The sequence below is a fragment of the Olea europaea genome, unplaced genomic scaffold (assembly GCF_002742605.1).
Source record: "Olea europaea var. sylvestris unplaced genomic scaffold, O_europaea_v1 scaffold69, whole genome shotgun sequence".
Lineage (NCBI taxonomy): Eukaryota > Viridiplantae > Streptophyta > Magnoliopsida > Lamiales > Oleaceae > Olea > Olea europaea.
In genome coordinates, this window is record NW_019265290.1 from 618,883 (window position 1) to 624,667 (window position 5,785).

Genomic DNA, 5,785 nt, shown 5'->3' on the forward strand with positions numbered 1-5,785 from the left:
GCCTCCAGGTCTTGAGACATAGAATAAGGCAAAATATGCTGAGTGGGATCAATATCTTCACTTTGAAATGAATTAAGATCAAGCTGAGGATGAACTGATGGTAGTTTTTGATGTGCTGGTACCATTTCGTGATTAAAAGAGTTATTAGGAAAAGGTTCGGATGATGAGTCAGTGTTATTTGCTTTCAACTATTGTAGATATGTTCAAGGTTGTCGTTTGTGTGGGAATAGTAGAAGCAGGCAATACATTTGCAGGAAGCCAATCAGAATAAGAGTCCTGGGAAATTCTCTTGGCCTGAAGAAAGTTATTTTTGAATGGAAATTTTGTTTCAATAAAGATAACATGTCGAGAAATAAATGACTTGTTGGTGGAAGGGTCAAAGCATATATATGAATTATGATCAATGGAATATCCAATGAATACACATGGCTTTGAGCGAGGTTCTAATTTATGAGATGTGTATGGGCATAGCCATAGGTAGCACAGACAGCCAAATACTCGAAGTTTGAGATAACTTGGGCTTTTGTGAAAGAGTTTTTCAAAGGGGGATTGAAAATTCAAGATCATTGTTGGCATATGGTTAATGAGATAGGTTGCAGTTTGAAAAGCAACCGACCAAAAACGCAATGGCATAGAAGCTTGATGTAGGAGAGTTAGACCCGTTTCAACAATGTGACGATGTTTTCTTTCAGCTGAACCGACAAGTTGAGGTGTATAGGGGGGGTGACTTTAGATGTTGAATACCAAAGTTAGACAAGTGATGAGCTAAACTTTGATATTCACCCCCTCCATCAGAATAAACAGTCTTGATCGTTGTTTGAAAGAAATTTTCAACCAATTTTTTATATCTCTCAAATAGTGGAATAACGTCATATTTTTGTTTTATTGGATAAAACTATGTGTACTTAGTAAAATAGTCCACAAAAATGACATAGTATTTGAAATTATTAAATGAAATAAGTGGAGACGGACCCCAAACATCTGTGTATATAATTTCCAATGGTGAATTACATGACACAGCTGAAAAACCAAATGATAACCTGTGACTTTTATTACAAAGACATGAGTCACAATGAGATTTAGCTAAAATTGACACTGGAAGGGATTAAGTGGAGACTATTTTTTTTTGAATGAATGTGGATGGGTGACCAAGGCGGGATGCCACATGTCGGAAGAAACAGCAATAGATGTGGTAAAAGCTGTTGGTGATGAATCATGTTGTGAAGATAGTGAAGATGGCCACTCATAAATGTTGCCCTTATTCTGGCCTCGGACCAAGGATGCCCCCGTGCTCAAATCCTTCACAAGAAAATAATTGGGAAAAAATTCAATAGAGGTATTATTTTGTTTGCAAAACTGTGAAACAGATAATAGATTCCTTTTGATATGGGGTGCACACAAAACATTATCAAGTTTAAAATGGATATTGGAGACATTAAGCTTAGAAGTACCAATATGGGAGATAGGAATACCGTTACCATCTCCGACCATAACATCTTCATTGCCTTTGTATTCTGAATGGACAAATAGATTCTGTAAATCTGAGGTCATATGATGAGATGCCCCAGAATCAACAACCCAATTTCCATGGTATGGAGTCTGGTCAGATGATATATAGTTTGCTTGAGGCCAACCAGAATTGTAACTTGGTTTGGGAGGAGAGCGACATGCCTTGGCTGTATGTCCTACTTTGTCACATAGTTGGCAAACTGGTTTAGTTTGCCCGTAGTTAGGATGCATCTTTCATGGTCACTGCATATTGACAGAGTTATTTAGATTGAATTTGCCACCATTGTTTGATGAGTTGTTACCATTGAACATGCTATTATTTGGGGCTTGAGACTAGAGATATCCTTGATTGGTCATTTGGAATTGTTTGTTAAAGTAATTGTTGTTTAATAGTCTTCCAGTGCCACCTCTACCTTTGTAATTATGTGATCTTTGGGTCAATTGAGCAGTGACAGATGGTTCCACTTTTCTTCCTTCTTCTCTGTTGATAAAGGTTTCATGATCTAAGAGCTTATCATGAAGTTCTTCAAAGGTCATGGCAGTTTCTCGTGTACGAATGGCTGTGCATAATTCTTTGTAATCATTTCCAAGACCATTTAGAGTGTGGGCAACAATTTTAGAATCACTCAAGGGATGACCTATCAAAGTCAGATCATCAACAATTCCTTTAATATTCTGCATATATTAGGACATTGTGACCCCTTCCTTTGACATTTTCATGAGTGTAGAGAGTAAAGTTAACATTCGAGTATGAGAAGATTGGTAAATGTAGTTTCCAATTTAGACCATGCTTCAGCCGAAGTTTTGCAGGAGGAAATGAGGGGTGCAATATTACCAGCAAGAGTGGCTTGGATAGCTTGCAAAATAAGTCGATCTTGGCGCAGCCATAACTTATGTTCAGGATTGGTTGACTGTGTAGTCTTACCAGAGTTTGAAATTTTTTCTTCTGGACATGGATGTGACCCATCAATGTATCCAGATAGATCATAACCAAATAGCAGGTTCGTAAATTGATATCTCCATGAGGCATAGTTTCCTTCTCTAGTGAGTTTGAAAGGAATTAGAGAAGCAGCATTGAGGGCAATAAGTGGAGAATTTTGTGACAGATGGTTATTCCCCACAATAGAAGTTGCCGAGGTTGTAGAGTTTTGGAAATTTTCAGCCATTTTGATAGGAACAAGTTGTGGCCCAGAAACGTTTATGCTTAAGAGCAGTTTTGCTCTGATACCATAAAAGATACAGTAGAAGATAATGGAGAATGGTATTTTTCATTCATTCTGAAATGGCAGTATTTATACAGGTATTCAGCATGTGTTAATCCTATAATTAAGCCCTATGATATAGGAGAAATTAAGGGCATATTACGAGAAATATTACAGGAAAATATTTAGAGTAAACATCCTAAAATTTTTTCTGTCATCCTAGAATATTGCACATGATGATCATATTCTGTCACCCTCCTCCTCCAGGATACAAGGTGGGGCCTTGCTCAGGCAGTAGGTAGCAAAAATACAGATGCTGAACTTTTCAAACAATGACCTGAACAATGAGGGGCGGTTACGAACAGTTTTTGATGTTGGTTGTGGTGTCGCAAATTTTGGGGCTTACCTCATTTCATCAGATGTTATTGCAATGTCATTAGCGCCTAATGGTGTGCACCAAAATCAGATTCAATTTTCCTGCTTATCTTGGGACAAAGAGGCTTCCTTACCTAAGCAGGTCTTTTTGAGCTTGCTCACTGTTCTCGTTGTAGAATTGATTGGCTCCAAAAGGATGGGCTTCTTCTTCTTGAGTTAGATAGTTTGCTTAGACCTGGAGGTTATTTTGCCTACTCGTCCCCTAAAGCATATGCACAGGATGAGAAGGACCTAAGAATATGGAGAGAGATGAGCGCACTTGTGGAACGCATGTGTTGGAGAATTGCTGCAAAAAGGGACCAAATTGTCATTTGGCAGAAGCCTCTGACAAATGACTGTTATTTGGAAAGAGAATCAGGCACTTGCTCGCCTCTCTGTCAATCTGACGATGATCCAGATGCAACCTGGTGTGTGCTAATGGAGCCATGCATTGCACCTTATTCTGACCGTAAGTATCCCTATGATTTATTATTTATTGGCAATTATATTCCAATGGAGAAAAATTATATGGAAAGAAATGGACTGGGGTGTTCTCGTCACTTTCTGAAGGAAACTTGCAAGATGTGGCTAATGACTTAATGTAGGTTATTTTATATGACAAAAATATCTCAGAGGTTGAAAATTGGGAAAAAATGCTCCCTACAGTTCAATTGAATGTCCAAATTAAACATGGAATGAGCTTTTATATATATATTGTTTTGATAGTGAAATTTTGGGAAAGGACGCTTTGAGGATGAGGATGAATTCTTTTAAGAATGTGGACATTATATTGAGAAATCCCAAAAGGAAAGAGACATGCAATTTTAGACGAGAGAAGTGAACAATAGTTGAAGGAAACTTGCAAGATGTGGCTAATGACTTAATGTAGGTTATTTTATATGACAAAAATATCTCAGAGGTTGAAAATTGGGAAAAAATGCTCCCTACAGTTCAATTGAATGTCCAAATTAAACATGGAATGAGCTTTTATATATATATTGTTTTGATAGTGAAATTTTGGGAAAGGACGCTTTGAGGATGAGGATGAATTCTTTTAAGAATGTGGACATTATATTGAGAAATCCCAAAAGGAAAGAGACATGCAATTTTAGACGAGAGAAGTGAACAATAGTTCCGTAATCTTGAGGTTAATTGCTAATTGGCTTTTCTACTTGGGGTATAGTCTTCACTTGGCCTTTGAAGCGATTGGGTTTATCTCTTCTCTCTTGTTTGATGCAAAACTCATATTTAAAGAAGACTACAAACAAAAGAGTAACTCTATGTAACACAATTATGGTTCAATACCAAACTAAGTGGCAATTAAGTGCCATCAATTGATAGGACGTGCCCATATTTCTACATTTAAAGTGTCCCATCAATTAATGACACTTAAGCATTATACCGAACAAAATTGGCAAATTTTATTCTTTTTTAAGTTTTTCCCTGTACATAATGTGTCCATCCAGGATGGTGTAAATCATTAGAAACTTGGGTTTCTTGTTAATTGATAGATGACTGATGGGATAATGTCTATAAGACCTATTTTTCTATGCTGCTTCATGTTTTTTCTCAAGTTTCTGGGATCGGTGTAAGCTTATGCTTAAATAGAATGGGCAAATGGTAAAATCTATTTGCTGCTCTAGATTGTTCTCTCTTATCATGAAGCTGGCAATCATGCTCTATTACTATTTTTATTACAAATTTAGATTCTGCATTTGACATTTCTATTTTCTTCTCTCTATCTTGAAGCTTAAAATACTTTGTACTGTGACCTTATACGAAATTAAAACAAGTTTATAACTACCTCTGTCCCATATAGATAGGCCACTTTCGTCATTGAAAGTATATATATTTTTTTAGTTTTCTAATATGTCTCTATTTAATGTACCTCGATATCAACAAATATAAATTAGTCTTATTTAAACCACTATTTATTGTGGGGGGTATATTATTAATAATGTAAGAAAAAAATATATTTCTAATTATATTAATTACTTTTTTTAATATGCGTGAAGATAGAAACAAGTCTATCTTTATGGGACAGATGTAATATAATTTGTTACATTTTTATTGCTTGATATTGGGTTTCTTTGGCTGATATTTTAGAAAGAAATCATGTAATAACAACTAATGTGGACTTCCCAATTTCATTTTCTACAATGAAATTTAAATATTATTGATATGGTACTGTAACAAAAGAACTCTTCATTTAGGTTTCTAAGTTTGTTTTCTAATGTTTTATTCTTCAACAGACGACCATCAAAATAGTGTTAGTGGACTAGCACCATGGCCTGCCCGACTAACGTCTCCTCCTCCCCGTCTTACTGATTTTGGCTATTCAAGTGGAATGTTTGAGAAGGATGCGGTAATTGGACCCATTTTCTTATAACCGTTGTTCTGTTCCCGTGCTATTTTCTTATGTACAGTCGTGATAGACCGAAAACTGTGTAGGAAAACAAGTTGCTATTGGATGAAACCAATTGTATAAGTTTTATTCAAATGCAATAGCCCACTATTAAAATTAATAACCACAAGGCAAATGATTTCAATTTATCAAAAAAAAATTTCGTTTCAAATTTTTTCAACGGCTGAAAAAAAAATGTTTAGCAACATAAAATCAGAAATATAAGTTAACTACAGGCTAAAACTGTAAACGATGA

General features: G+C 35.8%; 1 pseudogene; it reads left to right on the forward strand.

Moving 5' to 3' along the window:
* The first annotated feature begins 3,024 nt into the window (after positions 1 to 3,024).
* Positions 3,025 to 5,785, forward strand: part of LOC111390543 — a 15,376-nt pseudogene continuing 12,615 nt past the window's right edge.